Source organism: Oryctolagus cuniculus, chromosome 10, assembly GCF_051225735.1.
Source record: "Oryctolagus cuniculus isolate XC-2025 breed Fujian yellow rabbit chromosome 10, ASM5122573v1, whole genome shotgun sequence".
NCBI classification, from domain to species: Eukaryota; Metazoa; Chordata; class Mammalia; order Lagomorpha; family Leporidae; genus Oryctolagus; species Oryctolagus cuniculus.
In genome coordinates this window covers 29,921,418-29,949,197 of record NC_142876.1, presented here as the reverse complement: position 1 = coordinate 29,949,197, position 27,780 = coordinate 29,921,418, and the positions used below count along the sequence as shown (strand labels likewise).

The 27,780-nt window shown below is 53.4% G+C and overlaps 1 long non-coding RNA gene across 4 annotated transcripts; it reads right to left on the bottom strand.

Moving 5' to 3' along the window:
- Positions 1 to 13,246: 13,246 nt before the first annotated feature.
- Positions 13,247 to 15,267, bottom strand: LOC149123726 (uncharacterized). Of its 4 annotated transcripts, none has more exons than XR_016215121.1 (3): positions 14,999 to 15,267; positions 13,954 to 14,351; positions 13,247 to 13,783 (listed from the first exon to the last, which is right to left on the bottom strand). It is a non-coding gene; the product is annotated as an uncharacterized LOC149123726 (long non-coding RNA). The 4 variants fall into 4 exon arrangements; XR_016215119.1 differs by having other exon boundaries at positions 15,003 to 15,267; XR_016215120.1 differs by having other exon boundaries at positions 14,208 to 14,351; positions 15,003 to 15,267.
- Between the last annotated feature and the right edge of the window lie 12,513 nt (positions 15,268 to 27,780).

Sequence of the window (27,780 nt, the reverse complement as noted above, 5' to 3'; positions counted from 1 at the left end):
GGACTGGGAATCTGGATAGCATTTAGCTTGGGTCCTCGCTGTGAAGTCTCGCCAGGTGGAAATCAGGTTGCTGGGACGGGCTGCGATCTCCGCCAAGGCTTGGGGCCCCTTCCAAGCTCACTGGTGGTTTGCAGAACTCAGTTCCTTGTGGCTGTAGATCTGAGGCCCTGGAGCTTCCATGGGCTGCCTGCCGTCCTCTGTCATGCCCTCCTCCCGACACAGCAGCTGAAGAGTTGAGATAGGACAGCAGCAGGACCTGCTACATCAAGCTCCCCCTGACCGGACGTGCGTCCAGCTCCAGCTCCAGCTCCAGCTCCAGCTCCAGCTCCAAACCAATCACAAGCAAGACGTGTCCAGACTCTAAGGGCAAAGCGTCCTCGGCTGTCCCGTGAGAGACTCTCCCCCGACCGTGGGCATGCTCAGAATGCCCAATGCAGTTGAAACGTGACCTCCCTGGGGTGAGCCAAAAAAGCAGCCCCGTCTACACAGAACACTGCCAGGTGCAGATTGAAGTGCTGTGTGCCAAGGGGAGCAAGCCAGAGACCAAGATGGCACGGCCATGGCTGCCCTACCTGAGAGAAACCTCCCTCCAGCTACTGCCAGAGAGCCAGTCACACAAGCTCTTCATGCCATGCTGTCCCCTTGCGTTAAAGCCAGAAGCCCCCAGTAAGCCTTGTCTGTGTCGCACGTTGGGCTCTGGTCATTTTCCATTGCCAGGAGTCAAAGAACCTGAGGCCAATATCACTTTGCTTCTCACTTTTTTTAAAGTTTTTTTTCTTTTTATTAATTTATTTAAAAGGCAGGGTGACAGATCTTCCATCGGCTGGTTCACTCCCTAAATGGCTGCAATAGCAGGAGCTGGGCCAGGCAGAAGCTAGGAGCCAGGACGTCCTACTTAGGGTCTGGTCTCCTATGTAGGGACAGAGGCCCCCAAGTACTTGGTCCATCCTCTGCAGCTTTCCCAGGTGCATTAGCAGAGAGCTGGACCCAAAGCAGAGCAACCAGGACTTGAACAGGATGCTGGTGTTGTAAGCTGTGACTTAACCCACTGTGCTGGCCCACGAATCTGGTTTCTTCTACCTCTGACTTCCAATCATGCTGCAAAAGGGTTCACCTGATAAGGTCAGGCCCACCTAGGCCAATCTCCTTTTTGATTCAACTCATTTGGGCCCTTAAATACATTTGCAAAATCCCTCCACTTGTGCTGTGCACCTAACCACTCGCTCTCAAAGGGAGGAAATGACACAAGCCACAGCCCCCTGGAGGCAGCAATCTTGAAGACTTATTAACAATGGATGGGATTAATGTTAATGGTTCATGGATTAAAGACAGAGGCTTGACCCAATTACAGTGTCTGAGCGGTGGGCCCAGTGGGAGGTCTGGGTCCCCGGGGGTTGGGGGGGAGCCTGGGCTTGCAGGGGTGCCCTTGCCAGAGGGTCGGTTTTCTAAACCCAGCTGGGCCCAGCTTCCCACTTTGCTTCCTGGTTCGCCAGGGAACCCTCTGCACACATGAGGCCTTTGCCAGCCTCCACCCCCATCAGAGGCCAGACACACAGCATGGAAGCAGAAGACCTTTCAGGGGGAAGGAGGGGGTAGGAATGGAGGCAGGGGGAGAAGCAGCCCCCTCCCCGTAGGGCGATGAACTTCAGGACTTCCCTTGAGCAGCCAGGGCTCCTGCCTCACCCCCAGCCCCTCCCTGAGACTACCAGGCAGTCCCCCCCACCCCACCCTGACCCTGCGCGCACACGCCTGTGTGTGTCCCGCATTGGCGTGCCTTGTCGTAGAAAATCTTGGCATCCCAGATTCCTGACGCCCTGCCTCCATCCTGGGTCATGTGGCCTTCGCCATCCAGCTACCAAGGCTGGTGCACTTGGAGATTTGGGTGTCACTGAGAGCTGGCTGAGAGAAATAAATGAAGGATTGGCCATGACATTGCCACGGGCAGGCCAAGGGAAAAGGAAAGAGGAAGCGTCCCAGTTTACGTCACCGTTGCCCTTTCCAAAGCATTCTCAAATCTTTTTGGGAGGAGTCTCGGCCTCTTAGACGGATATTCTGGGGTGGTCAGCTTCCTACCCTATAGGATCTTAATCAAAATGCGCTTCCCTTAGGATTCCCCTGAGCCCACGCCATACATGCCCTTGCAGTGTTTGCCCAACATCCTATCTGCAAATCTGGGGGCTGGAAAAACGTGTGTCCTGGCATGGAGCCGCATGGAGCCCTGTCCATGGCGTGGGACAAAGTCATCAGCTTGGTCCTCCCAGGAAACAGAGCCTTGTCAATGTGACAGCTACGACAGCTACTCACCAGCCATGGAGCCAGGGGTTGGGGAGGAGGTGTTTGTTTGCTTTAGGAGATAGAGGGTCTCTTCTGTCATTAGATAAGACCATAAGAGCTCCAAAGAAAGTTGGGAACATAAGCCAGCAGGCGGAACACTTCTTCACTTAAGAACAAAACATCAACACCAATGATGCATCTAGACTGAGAGTGTGAGTAGAGTTTGTGAACGATTCTGGGTCAAGATGGTGCCGTTGGCCACTGTATCCACTCCCCCTTCATCTCCCAGTGTCCAGTCCAGCACCGTGCCTGTAGCATTGGAATAAAGATGTAATTTCTACCCAGAGTGCCTTTGGGGGAAGTGGTGCTTATGAATTCTTGTGAGAATTCGTTTTGTTCATCCGTTCTTTCATGTATGTAAGCAGGCCTTACTTAAAGCTGAAAAGGGATTCTTTCTGTCCTGAGGACGCTGACATTAGGCTCTTTCCCCTTCGTAGGGTAGGTAAAGCAGAAAGAAAACCACCCATGATGCAATGTGACATAATATAGAATGTGGGGTATTCATACGTGATACAAAGTTTTCTTACGGGAATCTGATGACAACTGTAGTCCCTCTCTTAAGTGTAAAGTTCAGGTTCAACATTCAGTGTTACCTCCACTTTCTAGAAGGTGCCCATCCTCCGACTCCTAGTAGCAGAGCTGCCCGCCAGCAGTGCTCCCGAGCCCATGGAAGGTCCACTTTCATAGGACAGGTGGGAGGTCTGGAGTCTCCACGTTTTAGAGTTAATGCGGTGATTCTGCTGCGTGAATGGAGTTAAGAACTGTTGTTTCAAGGGATCCGATTTTAATATACAATATAGAAAATGAAAAGACGATACAAAGGATGGCTTCCAGGAGGCTGCAGAGGAAGACAAGCTGAGCTACAAGGCCCTTGGCTGAGGGGCTGCCCCGAGCCCCGGGGCCTGAGCGAGCAGTGGTCGGTGCACACAGGTTCTCCAGCCTGGGAGCCGCAGACCAGTGCGCCACTGAGGCCGCCTGCACTTGCTGGAGTTCTGTCCTTTGTTCAATGCAAACCTCTCCCCCTCGGAACACATGGATCCTCCAGATCACAGCTTAACTCTCACCTCCTGCGAGTGGGCAGCATCCCCAGGGGAGAAGCGCTGTGTTTGCAGTGTCATCTTGCAAACCGCACACCGACGCTCTGTTCACCTCCATTTCCTAAAAGTGTCCAGATCAAGCCCGCGGGGCCTTTCTAATCCACACCTCGCAGTGCGGGTCCTTCCTTGTCCCTCTCACCCTCTTCCTGACACCCCTCGCTGAATGTGGTGCTGTACATTAAGGACGGGGCGGGGGGCTGCTTTTCTCTGTTCCCTGTTCTCACTCTGGCAATCCAAGGGGAAGAGTAGATAGGAAAAGGAAGGGAGAATTTGAATAGCAGGGAGTTTTGTATGAAGACACAAACATTGATTTCATTGCCTACTGAAACCCAATTAGAATGTCAGTAAAGGGATTTTTAAGGCGTCAACCCAAGTGAATGGGGAAAACGAAAGAGTAGAAAACAGCAATAAAATTCAAAAGCTGAGAAGCAGCTAGACAAGGGGTAATTTGCCTGGCAAATCCAGGAAAATGGAATTCTAAGGCAACAGTGTGGAATGTGCGGACCCAGCCTGATCTGTAAGGCTAATTCCCACAGGGCTGGGGAACTGGCAGCGGCCGGCCCTCTGGAAGCGGTGGGGAGGGGGTACTCAAGTCTGCAGTCACAGCCCCCAGGTCCTGAAGCCAGGTGGCCCTCTCTCCACAGCAGAGAAAGATGGGAGAGGGCAACACCCACGGTCTCTGGACTGCTAGAGGCAGGCTGTGAAGAGGACAGGGGATCTGAGTTCCCCTGGGGTCATGGTCCCCATTCCCAGATGCCTGGCAGCCAGACCTTCTCCCTGGGGCTTGAGGAGTCCCTTGCTAATCTGAGCGGCCCTGAAGGCAAGAACTGAAGATGTGGCATGGCAGTTCTTACAGGGAAAACCCAAACACACCAAGACGACGGTTAACAGTTGACAAATCCACCCACAGCCCAGTGCTTCCAGGAAGATCTTTTGTCCTCTGACTTGAATATAAATGGGGGGCAAGATCCTTGTCACACAAGATTGGTCTAAGTATTAAGTGAAATAGTACTTGTGGGCCGGTACTGTGGGGCAGTGGGTTAGAGCCCTGGCCTGAAGCGCTGGCATCCCATATGGGCGCCGGTTCAAGTCCCAACTGCTCTTCTTCCGATCCAGCTCTCTGCTATGGCCTGGGAAAGCAGTAGAAGATGGCCCACATGAGAGACCTGGAAGAAGCTCCTGGCTCCTGGCTTCAGATTGGCGCAGCTCCGGCTGTTGCGGCCATCTGGGGAGTGAACCAGTGGATGGAAAACTTCTCTCTCTGTCTATTTCTCTGTAACTCTGTCTTTCAAATAAATAAAAATAAATCTTTGAAAAAAAAAAAAAAGAAACAGTACTTGTGAAGTGTGCACATAGTAGGAGTTATGTAAGTTTTTGTTTTTGTTGTAAATAGATTAACAAACTAATGATGACCAGAAATCTAAAGAAATCCTGAAACAGGAACTGCAGAGGCCAAGACAAATGGAAAATGAAGTTGCTTAGAGACTGCCATGTAGAACAAGAACCAGTAGCTCCCGACACCCGTCATTTATGGCTATGTAAAATACGTTTATGTGGAAATACATACACATAATAATATACTAAAAGATAAGTTATGTTGGCATGCTCACAAGGAGTATTTAGGGATTGCAAATACAATAGTAAATCTGGAAAATTTAATAGGAGCTTGGCAGTTAAAATTAAGGAGCTCTCCTGAGAGAAAAGATAATTGAATCATCCAGAAATTCTGACAGTCACATATAGAAACTCCAGAAAGTGAGAGAAAGGAGAAAATAAAGGAGAGAAAATCAAAGAAATCATTCAATAGGAGTTCCCAGACCTGAGCTATTTTCTGGCGTCTCCATGAGTGTCCAAAGGGACTCACAGAGAGATGACACAATGGGAGACATCAAAATACTGGGTTCAAGTGGACCCTGCTTTTTCCAAGGAGGATAAAAGATAACCAAGAACCGGGATGGAAGGAAATTTCCCAACAGTGACAGCGGGAGCCAGAAGGCGGGAGCAAGAAGGACAACGTCTTCCAAAGTCTAGAGGAAAATGGTTTCCGAACCACCAATCAAGACGTTCCTACACAGTCCAAATCCGCGACATTTTATTTTCCGTGCAACTTTTTCTGGGAACTACAAGAGGGGATGCTCCACCAATGTGAGGGAGGAAACCTACGGGAAGACAAGTCTTGGAGGCAGAACAGAGAGAGAGAGAGAGAGAGAGAGAGGTCAGAAAGGAGAAGTTACCATCATACCTTTCTGATGGCTTTTGGTTTCATCATGAACAAGTTGGACAGGACAGCCAGGATGACAAATCCTGCCTTTTGATGGGTTTTGTCCCCTCCCCCTGACTGATTGTTAGCTGCTGATCTGATTTTTTTTTCCCAAAAATTGCCCCTAGAAGACTGTCACAGCTTCTCAGGTCTGCCTCTCTTAGAGCCACCATTCCCCACCCTGCCCCCAGCTGCTACTGCAGGAAGTTTCTGGCTGAAGTGACTCTTGCCTTGCTCACCGCCTTGTCCATGTGGAAATTCTTCTTTCTCATGAGACGAGAGCCAAGGTCACTTTCCTTCGCTGCCCTTTTACCTGTAACACCACGCAGATGCTGGGTGCTTGGGGTGGAATGGAACCGGCCCACGCTGCACCAGGCTGCGAGGTCTGGGACAGGTTTGTACATGATGATTAAATCGCTGGAAAATCTGTCTCATATGAGAGAAGAGAGAAAACTGGGGAAGAATTTGGGGCTGAATTAGTGAGACAACTATAGCAATAAGAAAACAAGATTGCCCTTCTAGCGAACACAAGTGCAGGACGGTAGAGCCATCAGCCATAGCGAGCTTCCCCACAGCCGCAGTAATGGACAGAATAAACACTGATCAGCGTTACAGAACTGCAGAGGAGGGGGTGGGAAGGGAGCATGTGGGGGTGGGGCCGAGCCGAGGGCATGGGGGAGGCAGGAGTGCTGTCACTCCTATGGGATGTCAGCAGATAATGACTAAAATGCAGAAAGTACAACCCGGGGTGGGGGGTATTCCTAGGTCCAGAAATGTCGACACCAAGATGATTGGCTAAGAGGATATCGCTGGTTGTCTCTGGAACGGGAAAACTCAGGGTAGGGAATAGTGAACAGTGATTTTTGGTAAATTTGTCTGCAAGGGAGAGGGAGAGAGAGAGAGAGAGAGAGAGAGAGAGAGAGAACGCTCTCATCTACTGCTTCACTCCCTAAATGCTCACAATGTCTGGAGCCAAAGCCAAGAACTCAATCCAGGTCTCTTATGTGGGTGGCAGGGACTCAAACTACTTCATCCATTACCGCTGCCTCCCAGGGTGCACATCATCAGGGAGGCAGAGTCTGGCTGGAGCAGGCCGAGGCGGAGGACCAGACTCTGATGCAGAACACGGGAGTCCCAAACAGTATCATAACTTTTATGCTGAGTGCCTATCCTGGGACTGCTGTGTGTGTGTGTGTGTGTGTGTGTTTTAACAATAAAACTAAACTGGAAAAAAAAGGCATTTGGCTTGACAAAAATATAATGTCTATTCATAACTTTAGTAAAAAAAGAAACTTTTAGAAAAGTCATAGAAGTGGCGAATGGATAATCACTGCTTCTTTTCCATTCGCGCCCAGGTGTGGAGCAGCTCCATCAATGCCCAGAGCAGCTTGGTGTGGCTGTTGGTGCTGTCATGTGGTACGCACACCAAAGCCTAAGTCCTAGGTTAGACCTTGGAGGCCTGAGCCCAGGTAGTTAGGGAGACTTTACCAGGCAGGCCCCGCGGGGCACAGGCTGGGGAGAGCGGCAGTCAAGAACTGGTGCCTCCACACTGCTATTCTTTAAAATCTCTGGGATGTTTTCAGTGCTTGCTTTCTGTCTCGTCTTTAACCCCGTTGAGCTGGTCTCTGAGAAATCCCTGCTTCAAAGATGTGTCTTAGCTTTTTTTGTTACTACAACAAAATGCCTGAGGCAGGCTAACTTTATAAAGAAAAGAGGTTTGTGTTGGATCACGGTTCTGGGGGCTCACAGGCCAAGGTCAGGCGGCCCCCTTGGTTCAGCCTCTGGTGATGGTGTCCTTGTTGGCAGAGCCCAGGGCACACAGGGCACCACATGCCAAGCTCCCATGATTCATCCTAATGTCCTAATCTAATTCAATCGTTTCCAAAGGCCCCCACCTCTGATGACCACAACTGGACTGTTTCCACTTGGGGAAATAAACTCCTGTAGGAGTCCAGGGATCAAATGCTCAAATCTCAGCAGGATGCCCCCGGCACACACACAAGGTGCATGTCTGGCTCCCCCGGGGGCTTCAGCGTCTGCCTGGTGAAGGGATTGATCTAGAGCCTGCCCAAGGGCCCCTTGATGCGTCCAGAAAGTTGCTGACAAATACAGCTCCTCTTTTGAACCCATTTACATCACCCACACCCAGCAGTAACAGCCCTTGTTACATCATCTCACAAACGACCAGTTGTGAGGTTCTGGCTAGGGGTGTGTGTGTGTGTGTGTGTGTGTGATTTGGGCTTGTGTCCTCCAAACTGATGGAAAGTTCTCTGAGAGCAGAAGCCCACGCTAGGCCTCCTGTGCCCCGCCCCCAGCACCTACTGCAGTGTTGGAGAGACAGCTCATGATCAGGCAAAATCCCATAAAGGACTAATGATGTAGAGATTTTCTGCGGGATGGGAACAGAATTGCTCCTAAGCCTTGGTTCTGTTCTCTGAGCAGTGCCTGGAGTTAAAGCAAGCCCTCACAAAAGCAGTGGTTCCCTCCCTACGGGGGCTTGCACGCAAAGCAGGTCGGAATCTCAAAACCAGCCCCTTTTCTCATTAAGACTCCCAAGGGCACAGTGCATGGAGAAACCTCCCAAGAGGACGGGTCAGCTAAACCTGTAAAACCTTACAAAAATGCATCACCAGCTACTTCCTGTCTGGGAACTGAAAAAAAAAATACAGCAGAGGGAACGAGCCAGGACTTCACAGCACCCCTGAAATGTCAAATAATCAGGGGCTGGTCACAGAAAAGTGGCGCCTGTATGTTGCTTAACGAGGAAAGGAAAACAAAGTGATATGTATCTGTGTGTATGCACGTGTCCATGGAGGTACGTACGAGGGGACTTCAAAAGGATCATGTAAAATGGAATGAAAATGTAAGGTTACTCTTGTGCAAAGACATTTTGAAATCCATACATAGATTTTTCATAAAATGCATTGCCGTGAACTTTTTGAAGATGTTATATATATATATATATATATATATATCCTATATGCATGCTAGAAAGATACAAATGGAAAGATTACAGGAGAACGAATGAAAGTTGAGTTTGTTTTTTTAAGACTTAAAACTTGCATTACTTTTGGATTTGGAGAAAAGATCTATATTTTATTCCTTCCAATGACACCACATGGCCACATTGCCAGCCACGCTTATGTAGGCAGTGGCACTGGTAAACACACGTAATGTGCAGTAACCAGTGCTCTCACAGACAGCCGGAGACGGCACCTGTCCCCACTGCGAGACAAGCGAGGGTTCATTCTGGGCGGCCCACATAGCTAAGGAAGCGTGATTCTGGGTGTCTGGGTGATGCACCAATTAACTCCAGAGCGGGACATGCCCAGCAGGGGCTAGAGACAGTAAAAGGGGTGGTTAAGAAAGCCTGCTTTTAGTGGTAGGGGAACTGGACTGGGCGGGGAGAGGGAAGAGGAGCAAAGGGAAGACGGGAGCCAAGTGGAGTCAGACATATCATTAAACTTTTACTATGCTTGCTCTACTCCATGGCAGGTGCTCTGAGGCATATTAGAGACGCAAAAGACTGGTTTATCGTCTAATTAGAACGACAGGCCTAGCATTTATAAAGCCATTACAGACAACTGTCAGACTGGATTGTTTATAATTAGTGCCAACTAGCGAGACTCAGTGAGTGCTCTGAGAATACTCTAGATTTTTAAATATTTTAAGATGCTTTGGATATGTGCATTATGTAAGTACATGACATATATGTATGCACATACTTGTTAAGCAGAATTTAAGAATTCAAATCGGCTAAAAATGAGCAAGGACTGAACACTGGAATAAGATTATGGAATCTGCTGTCCATATAATCAGACCTCCATACCCACAACCACAGCATCCACCAGCGATGGACTGAGAAGATTCTAAAGTTATAGTGGAGAGAAGGAAGCTCTTCTGGTGTTCTCTTGCATAGCAGGGCAACAGTAAATGGTGATAATGTACTGTATAGTTCTCTCCCTAAAAAAAGTGTTTACAATGTTTTTACCGTAAGGAAAAGTTCAGTTTTCAAGGAAATAGGTGTGATTACCCTGACTGGGCATCACCCAGTGCACATGTGTATCAGAACATCACACCGCACCCCAGCGATCTGCACAATTTTTATGTATCAGTAAAAAATTTTGAAATTATTAAAAAAGAACATATTTTGGGGCCTGCGCCATGGCCCACTTGGTTAATCCTCCACCTGCAGCGCCAGCATCCCATATGGGCGCCGGGTTCTAGTCCTGGTTGCTCCTCTTCCAGTCCAGCTCTCTGCTGTGGCCCAGGAGGGCAGTGGAGGATGACCCAGGTCCTTGGGCCCCTGCACCCGCATGGGAGACCAGGATGAAGCACCTGGCTCCGGGCTTCAGATCGGCGTAGCTCCAGCCATAGCGGCCATTTGGGGAGTGAACCAATGGAGGGAAGACCTTTCTCTCTGTCTTTCTCACTAACTCTATCTGTAAAATTTAAAAAAAAACTTCTAAAAAATCAACAAAATAACAGTACAGTAATAAAAGTGATAGTACTGTAAAACTACCACATAACAGCTATTTACACAGTAATGGGTGTATTAAGTAATCTAGAGATGACTTAAAGTAGATGGGAAGATTTGCAAATACAAGGCCATTTGATAAGAGGAACTTGAGTAACTGGATTTTGGTAGCCAGAGCGGCGCCAATCCAAAGTCAGGAGCTTCTTCTGGGTCTCCCACGTGGGTGCAGGGGCCCAGGGGCTTGGGCCATCTTCCACTGCTTTCCCAGGCCATAGCAGAGAGCTGGATAGGAAGAGGAGCAGCTGGGACTCGAACCTGTACCCGTACGGGACGCTGACGCCATAGGTGGAGGCTTTAGCCCAAGACACCACAGCGCCAGCCCTCTGTATGAACACGTGGTAGGGAGGCTCCTTGAGATTGGCGGTGCAAATGGGAAAGAAGCACAGGGACCGAATCCGTGGGATCCGCAAGCCGAGCTGCTGAGACCCTGTGCCCCCAGGAAAGGCTCGGTGGACAGGGGAGTCCACCCCGCTGAGGGACTCCGGTGCGGAGGCTGTCAGTGAATTTGCTGGGGAGAGGGGATGGGCTGTAGAGTCTGCAGGAGATTGGCCGTGACAGGCATTCATCTATGACCATGAGGGCATGGGGCTGCAAGCTGCTGCGAGGCTGGGGCCTCGAACCCACGCGTGGACACCGGGAGGGAGCTCACGCCACCTGCCCCCCAGGCTGAAACTTACCCGGAACCCGACTCGGCAGAACAAGGCCGTTTGCTCAGGGATTGCAGTGCAGGGTTAGGATTTTTAAGTGCATATCCGAGTAATGCCTGCTAGGGCTGGTGGTGTGGCACAGCAGGTTAAGCCGCCACCTGCGATGCAGCACCCCATGTCGGCTTACTGGTTCAAGTCCTGGCTGCTCTGCTTTCCATCCAGCTTCTTACTAGTGCGCCTGGGAAGGTGGCAGACGATGGCCCAAGTACCTGGGCCCCTGCCACCCATGTGGGAGACCTGCATGGAGTTCCAGGCTCTGGGCCTCGGCCTGGCCCGGACCTGACTGTTGTAGCCCTCTGCGGGGTGAACCAGTAATGAAAGCGCTCTCTCTCTCTCTCTCATTGTAACTCTGTCTTTCAAATAAATAAATAAATCTTTTTTAAAAAGCCCATCTAAGAGCTAGTTTAGCAAATATAGAAAGAGTCAAAGGGAGAAATAAAAAATCACCGATAATTTTCCTTCAGTTAGCATTGCTAGATTTAGCCAAGAAAAATAGAAAGGCAATATCTGCCCTCCCCCCTGCCACACACACGCACACACGCGCACACAGGGACATGCATTTGCTCCATATACATGTACCAGAACATGATCCATTGCTTGGCTGTAATTCAGACTCTGAGAGTGTGCTTTGCATCCCTGCCTTCACTCCCCGCCCGCCCCCTTTCTGAACCTCCTCCTGCCCCAGTGCTGTTCCTTCACTGCACTGGGTTCTGGGCCCCAGGCCAGATTTAACTGCACCCCCAGGAGGCTTCCGGGTTCTCCAGCGCTACCGCTCCTCTCCAAAGCAGCTCCACCTCCGTCCAGCCTCTGGGGTTCTCAGCGGCATCTCCCATCTCCTGGGAGGCTGGAACTGCCCAGGCCATTGTCTCTGGGCAGGCACCAAGACATGGCTCGCGGTGCCTACCACGGTCCCCGCAGGTCCCTGCCTTCAGGCCTAGCCCCTCTCTGATGCCACCTGATGCCAGCTGGGCCTACGTGGTCACCCTGGGCAGAAGCAGAGCCCTGTGCCCCTGGGCCAGCTCCCTGACCTTGTCTGTCCCACCGGGCCACAACCAGCCTGCAGCATATGTCAGCCTGCTCCCTGCTTCTGCAGCTGTCCCCGTGTCCATCGCCCACCCTGCCAACGCCAAGAGGACACAAAGGACAAACAGACCAGCCTGCTTTGCCCCATCTGCTCTGTATCCAGTCCCCAGCCCAGTGCTCGGCCCAGGCTCCTCTGCTTCTATCTCTTTGTCCCGCCCCCTCTCCTTGTCTTCCCCCTACAAATCACCTGTGCCCTCCGTGACCCCTACCTTGGCCTTCTCCGTCCAGCTTAGGAAAGGAGTGGATGTGAACTAAAGACCTGGGGGAGGAAGATGGGGTGGAGGCGGCGAGAGGGCGAGAGGAGAGCAGCAGGGTTATTTTTCGCCTCCCTCTTCACAGGCGAGGCGGGTTCTATTCCTTTTCCTCCTAACCAAGAGTACCTGGGCACTCCAGTACCTTGCCACAACCCTACCTACAGCCTTCTGTATTTTGCATCTTCTATACATTGAACACTGTTGTCTTATTTTTGTTTTGACAAAGAATGGCTGTGCTCCAGGGACATGTATTTCAGAATATTGTGGGGGACCCCTCCCAATTTTAGCAAGACAGGGAAACATTGCTGAAACCCCAGTCAATTAATAGAGCCAGGAAGAAACAAAACGCACCCAGGGTCATTCCTAAAGCAATCTCTGTCAATTCTGCCTCAAGAAATTGACACACACAGGTGCGTGATGAACCAGAGCCCGCCCTCTTCCCGCTGAATTAAGTGGTGTGGGGGGGGACATAACGTGATTTCATAGGCACGTGCTATGAACCCCAACCCCAGCTTCAACTCTGTCGATGCTGGGCCTCCAAGGATGTCTTCTTCGGTGTAATCCTTTGATCTGCCTTGATCTCCACCCCCTCCTCATTTGACTACTGAAGTGGAAAAATCCATCATTTCTGCAGCTCGTGCCAGGCAAAACGCACACAGCCTCGGGCGCGCCAGCTCTTGGGGAGGGCTGATTCAGGGAGAGGAGCCCAGGAACCCCCACCGTGGATTCAGCCGCTCCTGCGGCTTGCGACTTGAGCACCCTCACCTACAGAACCGAAACAAGCAGGAGAATGCGCAGTGTGGGGCGAATGGGGGCTCGTTGTCACTTCTTTTGCTTCTTTTTCCTTTGCTGTTTCTAAAACCATGAAAATGAGGCACACCTGCTCTTTCCTGAAGCGGCAAACCTTTCATCACACAGAAGTGTGTGAAGTGGGTAATGAGCATGGGTCTTCAATTGAAAAGTAAACACCAAGAAACCACATTATTTATTTATTTGAAAGGCAGAATTGACAGCGAGGGAGAGTCAGAGAGACATCATCCATCTGCTGGTTCACTCCCCAAATGGCCACAATGGCCGGAGCTGGGCCAGTCCGAAGCCAGGAACCAGGAGCTTCATCCAGATCTCCCATGTGCGTGCAGGGGCCCACGCACTGGGGACCGTCTTCCACTGCTTTCCCAGGTGCATTAACAGGGAGCTGGATCAGAAGTGGAGCAGCTGGGACTTGAAACAGTGCCTATATGGGATGCCAGCACTGCAGACTGCCATAGCACTGGCCCCACAAGCCACGTTGTTCTTGCTGTTGTTGGTTTTTCATGTATTCGTTTATTTGAAAGGCAGCATGGGGTGGGTGGCGGGGAGAATCTTCCATCTGCTGGTTTGCTCTCAAGTGGCTGTAACAGCTGAGACTGAGGCTCAGGGCCCAGGAGCTCCATGTCAGCGTCCTATGGGAATGGCAGAGGCCCAAGCCCTTGATGCATCATCGGCTGCTTCCCAGGTGCTTCAGCTGGGAGCTGGATGGGAAGGGCACAGTGGCTGGGACTGGCACCCGCGCTCTGCTGTGGGATGCGGGCGTCCCAGCCTGCACCACCACAGCAGCCCCATAGACCACTTTAATACTTTCCAGGCATCCTTAGACCGCAGGTTTTGCATCCCCAGGGGACAGGAGCCCAGACATCCCTACCAGAAAGTGTGGACGAGGCCTTGGGGTCTCGTACGGGCAGGTGAGCTGTATCCCTGGTACTCCATCATCCATGCGGGGTTCTTTCCAAGTAGAACCAGCTAACAGGGAGTTTGAGGACATCGGGGGGACCAACCGTGGGGAGAGCAGAGGCTGCTGCCCAAAGCCACGGCCGAGGAGGGCCCTGCTGGCCATGCGTCTGTGCGGCTCCCTGGGGCCTCCTCTCCTGCCCGCTCCCGGACCCGTCCTGCACAGACCTGCTGGGGCCGCCAGTAGGAGACACCACGTTCCCATCTTGCCTCCTGGCTGAGGACTGAGCACAGGTTCTTTAGGTCTTTGGGTCAGCTGTGCTGTGTCAAGTAGCAGCAATAACCATTTAATACGGGGGCAGGCAGGGGCTTCTGGAAAGGATAAATGCACAGTGCCTAGCATTAGGGTGGCCCTTGAGAGGGACACAGGGAACGGGGAGCAGAACAGCAGAGCCCCCTGATCCCCCTGGGGGGCTGGAGTCCTGGTGCTCACAGCCCCAGCTCTGCGCCAGTCTGGACAGATTCCTGCTCAGAACGGGAGCTGCTCGTAGCTCCTTTTGAAGGTCGTGCTGTTTTCCACGTCCTTCTGAATTTGGGGCTTTCTCAAAGTCAGCCAGACTGGCCGCAGGGGCCTCCATTTCCAGGTGCTGCCTATAGGCTGGGGTCTGGGGCTGCCACGGGGTCTAGGCAGGGCCTGCATCTCCAGGTCCCACAAACTCCCACTCCGTCACGTCTGCACCTGCAAGCAGCGCACTCCCCTCTCCTCTCTGCTCGGACCCTGAGACCTTTGAGCCTGAGGCCGCCGACCACCCTAGCTCAGGCCCAGCGAAATGACCAAGTGTAACACAGCCCTGCAGACGTGAGCGTGGGCCTCTCTCTCCCTGGTCTCCGGCCTCAGAGGTCAGAAGAGCAGACGGTGTCCTGGGGACTCCAGGCCTGGAGCAGGAGCCTCGACATGGGCTACCTGTTCCCTACCCTCCCTTCCCCCAGTGGACGCCACAGTCAACCCCCAAGTCAACCTGCCCTGTGCAGCTGGGGTCAGCCTGCCTCCAACCCTGCCTCCTCTTCCTCGCGGTTCCCGGTGACAGGAGCCAGGAGCCTGCACCGCGTCCCAGCAGCTGCGGCTCAAGTCCTCGGACACGACCTTTCCCCGGCACACTTTTCTGGCTTTCTCTCCTCCCCTGGCTTCCGCATCCCCTCCATCTGGTTGCAGGCTGGAGAGGAATCGTGGTGGTCACGTGAGGACCACCCACCTCCTTCCTCTAGGGGGCCCCGCAGCTCCTCTGGCTCCTCCTGGTTCCCTCCCTGCAGTGAGGGTTGAGCGGTGCCACTGTGGTTCTCACACCACACTGCCGGCCCCACCTGCCCAGCTGCTGAGTCTGTGGGGCTGCCGGTTGGGGGAGACCAGAGAACCTGCCTCTCCAGTGAGCTCAGTGGTCGCTTTGATGGTGCTGGACCAGGGAACGCACTTGGAGAACCACTGATCTGCGTCCCCCAGAGAGGCGGAGGCTGAGAGCCTTCTCCAGACACCTGCTTCTGCGCTTCAGCAGTGGGGTGCTTGGCCCCTGCTGGCTCCTCTAGGCCCCCCGCCCCCAGCCTCCAGCCCCTCGCCTCCATTGCTCCTCCTCGCCCACCGGGTCCCCCCCCCCCCCCCCCCCGGCTTGGCGTCTGCGCCTCGGGGCCCCTCCACACACGCGCGCATCCCCAGCCATGAGCTGGCACTGACTGCAGAGTGAGCTCACAGCCATCTGGAGACGCTGGGCCACCCTGACTGACATATGCTAAAATACAGGCGGCAGAAAGAGTCTGGGCAAAGAGACCAATTTGTTAATTTAATTGAGTCGCAAACAAGCGGGAAGCCAACAGGGTCCGCGTGAAACCTGTCAGGTGTTCTCAGAATCCACCTCTGGGCTGGGCCAGAGCTGAGGCCTCCCCGTGCAGGCCAAGTGCAGGTGCGGGGGTGGGGTGGGGGTGGGGGTGCTGCCTGTCCTGCCCCTGTGCTGTGTCCCAGCTAGGGGGCTGGGGAGCAGAGAGACCCTTCACAGGGGCTTGTGTGCCTTCCCTGGGTGGGTGAGCCACCCCCTTCTCCTGAGACAGCCCAGATCCCGTGACTGACTTGCAATATAAAGCTGGGGCCCAGACAAGGGGGTTTGCTTGGAGCTAAGGGGGTTCAGTTTGCACCAGGACGGTTGGTCACCCCCCCAACTCCGTGAGGGTGGCACGAACTCGCCACAAAGCTCCCCACAGGAGAAGGCCACGCTGAGCCCCTCGCTGGCCTGGCCTGCACTCCTTGCCCGGGAACACACTCCCCACCCCTCCCACCCATCATGTGTGCTGAATCTTTGTCCCAGGCTCTGCTTCCAGGGAGCCCAGCCTGAGACTGCCCTACCCCTGTCCACCAGACCGGAACCAACAGCACTTCTAACTGTTCTGGGGGTAAGAAATGTTGAACAACAACAATAATAATACTGGATATTTGCTGATTTCCAGGAGCCTCTCAGCTTCCCTGTGATGTCCCCTAACGCCCACAGGTTCCCAAAGAATTAGTGCCTGCACAGATGGGTAGGGCCTGAGGCCAGAAAACCATTCTTATCCTACCTTTTTTTTTTTTTTTTTTTGGAGGTGGGGGAGGCAGAGAGAGTTCCCGTCCAGTGGTTCACTGGCAGACTTCTTTACTTCTAAGAATCCCAGGCTAGAGGGCCGGCACTGTGGTGTAGCGGGTAAACCCCTGCCTGTAGTGCTGGCATCCCATGTGGGCACCTGTTTGAGTCCCAGCTACTCCACTTCCAATCCAGCTCTCTGCAGTGGCCAGACCCTTTTCCTGAAATCCCTCTGACCTTGGAATAAGAGCTCTGAGCCTTGGATCAGCGTTCACAGCCCTCGTGCTCTGTCTGCCCTCCCCCACCCTGCTTGAGCATCAGTCAAGCTGTGACCCGCCTCTTAGACCCTGGCTCTGACTAAAGTCTCCAGGCCTGCCCAGCTCTCCTCTGTAGCTCCCAGCTGTCTCTTGCACCACGTCAGCCCAGGGCAAGGTGGCATGTGGTCCACAAAGATGGCCGCCGGCAGCCGTTTGCCACCTCTACAGCTGCCCAAGCCCCTCAAGCCGCAGGCTGTGGTCTGTTGGTCACCCGTGTGGACTTGAGCTGGCCTCGTGCTTTGTTTTGGCCACTAAAGCCCAGTGGAAGCTGGGGTTCAGGCCAGAGGAGCCCAGAAACTTCTGGACTGGGATTCTTAGAGGTAAAGAAGTCGTCCTGCACTGCTGGAGAGAGAAGCCAGAGAGACTGCAGAGCGGGGAGTGAGCCCTCCTGGGCCCCAGCAGACCCCACACAGAGCAGACAAGCCTGTCCGGCCCAGCCTGTCAAACCTCAGACTCGCGAGCCAATCAGTAGCACTGCGGCGTGGGGCTGTTTCTTATACAGCAGTATCTAACCCCAACCTTAGCATCTGCTGGTGTGGGTCGGTCTGGGAGGGACCTGGTTTCACAGGGCAAGTCCCCGGAATCGGCTCAGTTCCTGGAAATGGGGAGGTTACCCGCCCTGGCGGGGTGCCTGGGAGGCTGCGCAGCACCGGGGACAGAGCACGGTGTTGGGAGTCGGCCTCCACCTAGCTGAGTCCTGGTTTCCCTGTATACTAGGAGCAAGTTACTCTCCAGGACCCACTTTGTGCTAAGTCCCTGTGCATACACAAAGTTCATGAGAAATGCGCATTAGGAAAAAGAGCTGTCCCTATATCAACTTTGTTTGCATGAAAGAAAACGTACCTTTTTTCTTTTTAAAGTCTGGCATGATATTGACAGGCAGAGTGGACAGTGAGAGAGAGAGACAGAGAGAAAGATCTTCTTTTTTTCCATTGGTTCACCCCCCCAATGGCTGCTGTGGCCGGCGCGCTGCACCGATCCAAAGCCAGGAGCCAGGTGCAGGGCCCAAGCACTTGGGCCATCCTCCACTGCCTTCCTGGGCCACAGCAGAGAGCTGGACTGGAAGAGGGGCAACCGGGACAGAATCCGGCGCCCCAACTGGGACTAGAACCTGGTGTGCCGGCGCCGCAGGTGGAGGATTAGCCTAGTGAGCCGCGGCGCCGGCCGGCATGATATATTTTTAAGTCTATTTTGATTTACTTGGAAAGGTAAAGGGACAGAGCAAGGGAGAGATTTTTCACCTACTGGTTCTGTCCTCAAAGACCCCCAACAGCCAGCGCTGGGTCAGGCTGAGACCAGGAACCAGGATTTCCACCTGGGTTGCTGACGTGGGTGGCTGGGACTGGAGCCATCCTCAAGGGCCTCCTGGGGCGCCCCTCGGCAGGAAGCTGGGTCAGCAGCCAAGGCAGGACTCTATCCCAGGTGCTCTGGTATCGATCGCATGGGCTTCCAAAGGGTAGGGTATTGAGGAAGGGCCAGCTTGGCCTTGACCTCGAGCTTGCGAAGACCTGAAATGCTGCCTGCTGATTTGGGACAAACGTTGCTGGCTGTTCTGGAGCAGGGAGGAAGACTGGTGGAAAAAGTACACCCCAGGGGCCGTGCTGTGGTGTAGCGGGTAAAGCCGCTGCCTGCGGGACCTGCATCCCTTATGGGCGCTGGTTCAAGTCCTGGCTGCTCCACTTCCCATCCAGTTCCCTGTTCATGTGCCTGGAAAAGCAGCAGCAGATGGCCCAAGTACTTGGGTGCACCCATGTGAGAGACCCAGAAGAAGCTCCTGGCTCCTGGCTTCAGATCAGCCTGGCTCTGCCTGTTGTAGCTATTTAGAGAGTGAACAGTGGATGGAAGATATTCTCTCTCTCTCTTTCTCTCTCTCTCTCTCTGTCATTCTGTCTTTCAAATAAATAAAATTTTTAGAGTGCATCCCAACCTTGAACTTCATCCTTTGTATTTTTCTACCACTCACATAGTGACTGGCAGGGTTCTCTCCAAGGAACTGCTAAGTGCTTAGCGCGGCCATGAATGATTCATGGTTCTGTCATTTTCTGACAGCTGCTTCTGCCACCGCGGGGGTCTCTTGCTCAGAGAGCACCCTAACGAGTTTGCGTGAATGCTCGCCCGGGCTGGACCAGGTGGGGTAAACCAACAGTTTAATGTTACCTGATCTTGCGAGCTGCTGAGTTGCTTCTTTACTAAACTTCCTTTTAGCTTTGTGTCTGGTCCTTTGCATCTTATTCCATAATAAGCTGTCCCTAATATTGGAGATTTTTTTGGTTAGTTTTAAGCCTGGTTCATAGCAGCAGAAGTACATCCCATTCCATCGAACCATTTGTTGACCGATCACGCTTTATCTTGTTTTTCATTGATTTTATACCCGTGTTTTCTGACACAGTCACGCCTCCTCCCAGTTTTGGTTGTTGCGTAAGACAGTGACCGTGGCTCAGTGTGCATGGGCTGTGAATGGGTCACGTGTGGTGGGCTCATGTGACAGAATAGTACAGGACAAGACAAAGGCCCAGGCTGCAGCCGTGCCAACAGCACAGGTGAATCTCACAGGCAGGATGTAGAGCGAAAGGAAGCAATGATGTAACTGAAAGGAAGCAATGGTTTAAAGATGCATTCTGGGGTGAGGAAGACGTGAGAATTATGAGCAGGGATCGCTCTGAGGGTCCTGGAGACGCCCCTGGGGACTGCTGGGGACTCTGGCCAGGTGTCACTAGTTGGCCTTAAGGCCTTACCCACATGTTTGCTAGCACAGGTAATTGTGCTTTTGACAATTAAAAGGTTGAGGAACGGCACTGTGGCACAGTGGGTTAACGCCCTGGCCTGAAGCGCCGGCATCCCATACGGGTGCCAGTTTGAGACCCGGCTGCTCCACTTCTGATCCAGCTCTCTGCTGTGGCCTGGGAAAGCAGTGGAGGATGGCCCAGGTCCTTGGGCCCCTGCGCCCACGTGGGAGACCTGGAGGAGGCTCCTGGCTCCTGGCTTCAGATTGGTGCAGCTCCAGCCGTTGCGGCCAACTGGGGGGTGAACCATTGGATGGAAGACCTCTCTCTCTGTCTTTGCCTCTCCTCTCTCTGTGCAACTCTGACTTTCAAATAAATAAATAAATAAATCTTAAAAAAAAAAAACGGTTGAAAAAGCAACTGCTGTACATAGTGAATTGGGAAGGAATTTTGGCTTTACCAAATTCCATCCCATTCATCAGCCATAAGCTTCCTGATTTATCATTTATCTCTGTGTTTGCCAGTTAAGTTAGACTGAAATTCATCCAATACCAGCTCAATCTAAGAGTGAGAACTTCAGGGTCTGAAAACTGTAGAGGCCTCTTGGATATTTTTGCTTTTTTTTTTTTTTTTTTTTTTGCACTTTTAGATTTAGGCAGAGTTACAGAGAGAGAGAGGGAGAGATCTTCCATCTTCTGTTTGGTTCACTCCCCAAATGGCTGCAATGGCTGGGGCTGGGCCAGGCCAAAGTCAGGAGCCAGGAGCTTCTTCCAGGTCTCCCACGTGGGTGCAGGGGTGTAAGTACTTGGGCCGTCCACTGCTTCTTTCCCAGGCCCATCAGCAGGGAGCTGGAGCAGAAGCAGAGCAGCCAGGGTCTCAAGCTGGTACCCATACGGATTGCCACCATTGCAAGTGGCAGCTTTACTTGCTATGCCACAACACTGACCCGGGTAATTGCATTTTTTAAAAAGATTTATTTATTTATTTGAAAGGCATAGTCAGAGAGAGGCAGAGGCAGAGGAGGGGGTGTCTTCCATCCATTAGTTCACTCCCCAAATGTCCCCAGTGGTCAGAGTTGGGCCAATGGGAAGGAAGCCAGGAGCCAGGAGCTTCTCTTCTGGGTCTCCCACATGGGTGTAGGGGCCCTAACACCTGGGCCATCTTCTACTGCTTTCCCAGGCCATGGCAGGGAGCTGGATTGGAAGAGAAGCAGCTGGGACTCAAAGTGGCTCCCATAGGGGAGGCCAGCACTGCAGGCGGTGGCTTTACCTGCTACGCCACAGCGCACTGACCCCTGGGGTAATTGCATTTTAAAATGCATTTTCCCTGGCTATTGTGACCATTTGGGGAGTAAACCAGTAGATGGACAATTTCTCTCTGCCTCTCCTTGTTTCTCTGTAACTCTGCCTTTCAAATAAATAAAATAAATTTTCTAAAAAAGATAAAACTACATTTATTTTTAAAAATGCAATTACCCAATTTGTTGATGGGAAATTGACTTTTTTTAAAAAATAATTTATTTGAAAGGTAGAGACAGAGGTCTCCCACCCACGGGTTCACTCCCCAAATGCCAGCAACAGCTGGGGCTGGGCCAAGCCAAAGTCAGGAGCTGAAAATTCAATCCGGGCTTCCTCCGTGGGTGGCAGAGACCCAAGCGCTTGAGCTACTTTCTATTTTCTCCCAAGCTGGAATCCGGAGTGAACCAGGACCCAAGCCTCAGCCCTCCTAAGCAGCGTCTTAACCTCTATGTCAAATGCCTTCCCTGTCTCTCCATTGTAGCCGCTAAAATGGATCTGGACATGTGCGGGGAGCAGCCGCTTTCTCATAATTCACCTTGTCAGAGACGCAAAATGGGCCGTGCACTGCACTTCCCCATACTCTGGTACACGCCAGAAGGCAACCCGGGATGAGCGGGCTTTACTGCGGATGCAAGAGACCCAGCGGCCGGGCCAGGCCACGCTAAGCGAAAGTTCCGGGCGCTGTCCAAGGCTCCTGCGGCTGATGGCTCTGGCTCTCGCTCCTGTCGGATCGCACTTTGAAACTTCAGGCGCGCCTTTCTCTAGAGGGAGAGTATTATTAGCACAGCACTTCACCTTATCAACCTTGACCCGAGGCTCTCTGGAGGTTACAGATGTAACGTAATGTAATGGACTAAGACAGGTAGCAGAGGGTTCAGAGACAGCAAGCAAAGCGGGGAGAGGGGAGGGAACCCCAACACAGGAGAGATGTTTGCAAACAGAGAGGCGGGCTAACAGAGGTGGGGACTGAGCTGCGCCGAGGGCACTGTGGCTGTGGCAGAGGTGGGGTTGGTTCTGGTACCGCCAAGGTAGCGAGCAGCCGTCCAGTGCACACCGGGCTCTTTCTCTTCTTCTAAGTTGTGTAGCAGAGGACAGCACGGTGGGTAAGTTCCTGTGTCCGATACTGGAGTACCCGCTGCAGTCCTCAGCCCCACGGACCCGGCTGTCGGATTCCCCAGGATGCCAGGCTGCCTGGAGCAGGTGCTGGCCCGTAACTAGCATGCGCCAGGCACCGGCAGTGACAGCTCCTGCTGAGGTCCTCTCCACCCCGGGGTTGGCCAGACAGGGTCAGATCCACTTCCTGGGAGCGAGATCACAGGCCCCTGGAGAGCTCTATTGTGGTCTTCTCGTGGCCGGCTCGTGGCTTGCATGTGTGCAAACCTGGCGGCATTACGTGGGTCAGCCCTGATGGCCAGACTCTGTCCTCCTCCCCGGCACAAAGGGGTCTCATCGGGACACTCCTGCTGCCTTCAGCCACAATCACCTCAAGTCCTGCTCCCCGGCCTACCCGAACACTGGCTCCAATGCGCTATCTGCAGCGTGTGGGCGTGACCTTAAGCCAATCCAAGTACTTTTCATTCGTCAGGCGATATGCAAGTCCCCTCCTCCATGCAGCCTTCCAGACCACTCCAACCCTGGCTGTCCTCTGACCTTCAGCTGCCCTGGAGGTGCCCAGTGTGGACCGTGGTTATCCACAGGTGTGCTGTTGGACTGGCCTCCACGCGAGGTGCTCTTGCCTCCTGAGTAATTCCTTTCACTCTTTTCCAACTTGCTCATCTCTGGCCACTCGCCTGATCCCAGCCGCCGTGCTCTGGACCTGGGGCCCCTGCCGGAACCTCCTCACCGATGCGCTGCGCCCACCCCTGCCCACCCAGGGCTGCCTTTACAAAGCTCCTGGGTATCTCAGCTTCACCCTGCCGTGTTGCCTGAAAAGCCTGCAATGGCCTTGCGTGGCCCTCGGCAGCCCACCATGAGCTCTGGCAAACCCACAAACACAACAGTGGGGGGGCGGGGTCAGTCTTCCCAGCCGCCCTGCAAGCCGCCGTGGGCAGTGGCCTGGTGGGCTCTGGCAGCCGAGGCCAGCAGGAGTGCTGGTCTGCACGTGGGTTCTAAGGAAGGGCCCTGGGGGACGCCACGAAGTGAGCTGGGGGAGGCCAAGAGAGTACAAAAAAAATAGACTTGGACTTCGGTCTGCTCCTGGCACAGAGACTCCTAAACCCTTGGCATTTCCTGAGTGACTGGAGCGGGCATCTTTTGTTATTCGCAGCAAGTCCCTCCGGGCTGTACCTGAGTCCACACTGATGAGCACTCCTGGCAGGGCCGCCAGGCTGCGCCGGGGTGGGGGCTGCTCACCGTGGTCAGAGGGTCTGCCCCAGTGTGCCAATAGATAATTTTCTTAGAAAGGGTAAGGGCTGGGTGTGTAGCCAAGCAGTTCCGTTGCCGGTTAAGACCCTGCATCTCACATCAGAGCAGCCGGGTTGGACTCCAGCTTCCTGCTACTGCAGACCTTGGGAGCAGTGGTGACGGCTCAAGTCACTGGGCTCCTGCCACGCACAAAGGAGACCCGGACTATCCCTGGCTGTGCTGCGTGGCCGGGGCAGTGAGCCGTCCTGGCCACTGGAGGATCGTCACCACTGTGCCAGCCACATTGCTGCTTTGCTAGCCATGGTCTCCCCCATGGCAGGTGGGAGGCAGAGGTCTCTCTGAGACCCCGTTCCTGGTGGGGAGGAGGGGATGGCGGTGGGGGTGGAGAGGCCGCTCGGGACAGCACTGGCTGCCGAGCCAGCCATGCACAGTCCCGGGGCTCCCTTCCAGCTGCCGACTGCTCTCAGTTTTCTGCTTGGGACAAATCATTAGAGCCAGTCTCTGCGCCTGCTCCCTGCCACCTCGTTTGAATATTAATTGCAGCCAAAGCAAATTAGGAGAACAAATCTGCCGTTCCTGAAACCCGCTGTGTACGACAGAGCCAAACGTGAATTTGTTTTCATGCGATTGCTCGCTTCCATTGGTGCCGACAGAGAGATGACTGGCTTGGAAACAGGAGGTGAGGGCTTCCTCAGTCACACAGCCAGGAGGCAACTGCTGGGAGAGGAAGAGCTCCCGGGGGGCCCGGCCAGCCCAGGCTTAGGAGGGAAGAAAGCAGAAGCAAATGCCACCTCCTGATATGCACGGAGCAGGGCATGCTTTGGGATTGTCCCCACCACAGCCCTGGCCAAATGCGGGGTGCAAGCCACATCCAAGCTGTGGCCCGTCTCAGGGTGGTCAGAATTATCTCAGTGTCAGGCTCCTTGCCGGCTGCCCACGGCGAGTGACAAGGGTCAAGCTAGTCCCTTTGTCCTTGCTACCTCCAAGGAATCTGCAGATAGGATGTGGCCAAGGGACGGAGTGCACGTGTGTGCCACTTCTGGTTGATCGATTATTCAACAACAAGCCGGGGTGCAGAGAGAGAGCAGGTGAAGGAGTTAAGGTTTGGGTATTCGACACTTCGTCCTGTATGGACAAATGTGACCACTGGTAGATTTGTGGGGAAGAGGTGGGCTGGGGCAGGTCATCTGCTCAGGGCTCTCACCGTCTTGGACACCTGCGCCCCATGGCAAGGTGGAGATGGAACACGAGTGAGCCGGGTAAGAATCTTCCTCTCTGGGTGGCAGGTGAGTGTGGGATCCAGAGGGAAGCAGCCCAGGTCCTGGGCTTTGCTTGGCTCTTCCTGGGGCCCAGGAATGGCCCGGGCAGTGCACAATGAGCAGGTGCAGGGCTCATGGAAGCAACCTGGGTCTGTGTTCTAGCAAGGTGCCCCACCTGCAGGACCGCTGGGCTGCAACAAGGCCCGGCAAGCCCAGGCAGCTGTGGGCCAGCTCCGGGGTGAGCAGAGGTCATTGGGTCCATGGTGGCTGGAAACTGGAGCTGTCTGTGGGGACCACAGCAGGTGCTCGCCAGTGGTTAACAACCAGCTGTGGGCTGCAGGGGGCCGGGGAAGCCCTGACTGTAGGTTTTGTCCATTCCTTTTTTAATTAGAAGATTATTTTCTTATTTCATTTGAAAGGCAGAGAAACACATACACTCACAGAGACAGATGAGACCAAGAAGAATCTCTCACCTGTTAGTTGATTCCTCCAAATGCCCATGACCATGAGGGCTGGGCTGAGCAGAAACCAGGACATGGGAATGCAACCTGGGTCTCCTACATGACAGGCAAGGAGCACCTGATGCCTCCCGGGCAGCTGCATTGGGAGTGGAGCCGGGACTTGAACCCAGGCCCTCCGGTATGGGATATAGGCACCCAGGTGGTGTCTTAACTGCTAGGTCAAATGCATACCCAGATTTTGCCAATTTCCATGGTGTAAACACTCCCATCATGGCCAGTCTCAAGCTGCTAACACAATGACACTAAGTGATGGGAGCAGACATCCATAATTAGTTCTTTCAAGAGCCTGGGGAGGGGAGGCTTCCGGGGGGGGGGGGGGCGAGGAGCAGACCCGTAGCTTGGGGTGTCTGCTGGAATGATCCAAGTATGCACAAGTCCAGAGGCCTCCTTGGCCGGAACCCAGCCAGGATCTGCAATGGGGGAAGCTGGAACCAGGAGCCGCCTTTGTGGGCTGCAGGTGTCTTAACCAGCATTTGGCTGAACCACTAGGCCAAATGCCTGCCCTACACTTACCTTTTCATTCCACTCTCCGTGAATTTTTACAGGTTCCCTGCTAGAAGAATAAGGAGTGGGATGTGTGGCCAGAGAGAACCTGGGCTTTTCCCTCCAGGAGAGAGGATGCTCACCTTTGGCCTGCCTGCCCTTGTCCTGCCTGCTGATTCGGGACACAAAGAACAATTCTGTGTTTTGCTCCTTAAAACGTTAAATATTTGTATATGTAAACTTTTTTCTATTTCTTTTTAAAAAATATTTAATTTGAAAGGCAGAGAGAGAGAGAGAGAGAGAGAGGTCTTCCATCCGATGGTTCACTCCCCAAATGGCCGCAATGGCCTGAGCTGCGTGGATCTGAAGCCAGGAACCAGGAGCTTCTTCTGGGTCTCCCACATGGGTGCAGGGGCACAAGGACTTGGCTCATCTTCCACTGCTTTCCCAGGCCATAGCAGAGAGCTGGATCGGAAGTGGAGCAGCCGGGTCTCGAACTGGTGCCCATATGGGATGTTGGCCCTGTTGGCAATGGCTTTACCGCTATGCCACAGCACTGGCCCCCTTTCCTATTTCACAAAGGTAAATTTGAAAGAGGCACAAAAGATAAGAAAAACATCACGTAGTATTCCACCAGGCAGAAATGCACACTGTTGCTCTCTTGGTGAATATTCTAGCGTTTTCTGAACACCACAGCGTGCACCCGTTCACGCAGGTTTTAGGAGTCTTCCTTGTCCATGCCGGAGTCCCGTGGGCTCGTTCTCACGTCGTGCAGCATTCTATAGCAGAGGGCTCTGTGAGGGGGTGCAGCCCCGGGCTTTAGAAGGCATCGTCGTCCATTTATCAACCCTCCTCTTCTTGAAATCTGCTTTGCGTCCGGTGTCTTATTTTATTTATTCATTACAAACAGGCTCTGCTGCGGTGCCTCCTAGCCAAGCCCTGCCACTCTACGGCTGTTCTTGGCGTTCTGCGGGCTCAAACACAAGCGTGCATGTTTTCACACTTTCGATGCATCGCGGGTGGCTTTCCAGAAACCCCCCCACGGTTAGCCTCCAAGTGCGCCCACTTCACCAGTGTCGATGCTGGATTCCACTAGTTTTAAAAACTCAGATGTCTGAGTAGTTTGATTTCTGTTTACACTACAGAAATTGGCAAAACACAGGGCTGGCGCAGTGGCTCACTTGGCTAATCCTCCGCCTGTGGCACTGGCATCCCATATGGGCACGGGTTCTAGTCCCGGTTGCTCCTCTTCCAGTCCAGCTCTCTGCTGCGGCCCGGGAGTGCAGTGGAGGATGGCCCAAGTGCTTGGGCCCTGCACCTGCATGGGAGACCAGGAGGAGGCACCTGGCTCCTGGCTTCGGATCGGCGCAGCGCATCGGCCATAGTGGACATTTGGGGAGTGAACCAACGGAAGGAAGACCTTTCTCTCTCTCTCTCTCTCTCTCTCTCTCTCACTGTCTATGACTCTGCCTTCAAATTAAAAAAAAAAATTAAAAAAAGAAATTGGCAAAACCTGGGTATGCATTTGACCCAGGAGTTAAGACACCACCCGGGAGCCTGTACCCCATCCTGCAGGGCCTGGGTTCAAGTCCTGGCTCCACTCCCAATGGAGTTTCCCAAGAGGCATGACATGAAAGAGTCACATCATGAATGACTGAGAACAATCAATCAAAATACCAGCCCAGTAAACTCCACATTTCCACAAGAGACTTCAACATTTGGCTCCCAAGGAGATAACAAACATCCCAGCTGTCACGCTCAGCGGCACTCGCCACACAGCACACGGCTCCTGATTGCAACAGGGAGCCCAGGGAGGCCATGACCAAGGAGCTGCCACCGAGCAGACCCATCTCACAAGAGACGTGTGCAACTGGCCACACAATCCCTCAAAGGAACAAAGAACGGACAATAGCAGGAAGTGGGGGAGAAAGAGACAAGCTGTTAACAGGCGAATTAGGACCCGACAGGAGCGCAGACTCACAAGCGATTCAGCGCACCTGGTTCTGCCTGGGATTTCACAGTGGTTGGCTTCAAATTGCTAATCTCTTTTGAGAGCCTTGGCGCTGTCTGGGAGGAAGGGGTAAGCGGGCGATGGAGCCACGTGGCAGCCCCCACCACGCTGCAGCACGGCCGAGCACGTGCACCGTCACGCCTCTTTGCTTTGGGATTTGGAGTGGAGCTCTGGCTCAGAAACACAGAGTTCTGGAGTTCAAGGGGGCCTCCACCTGTCATTTTC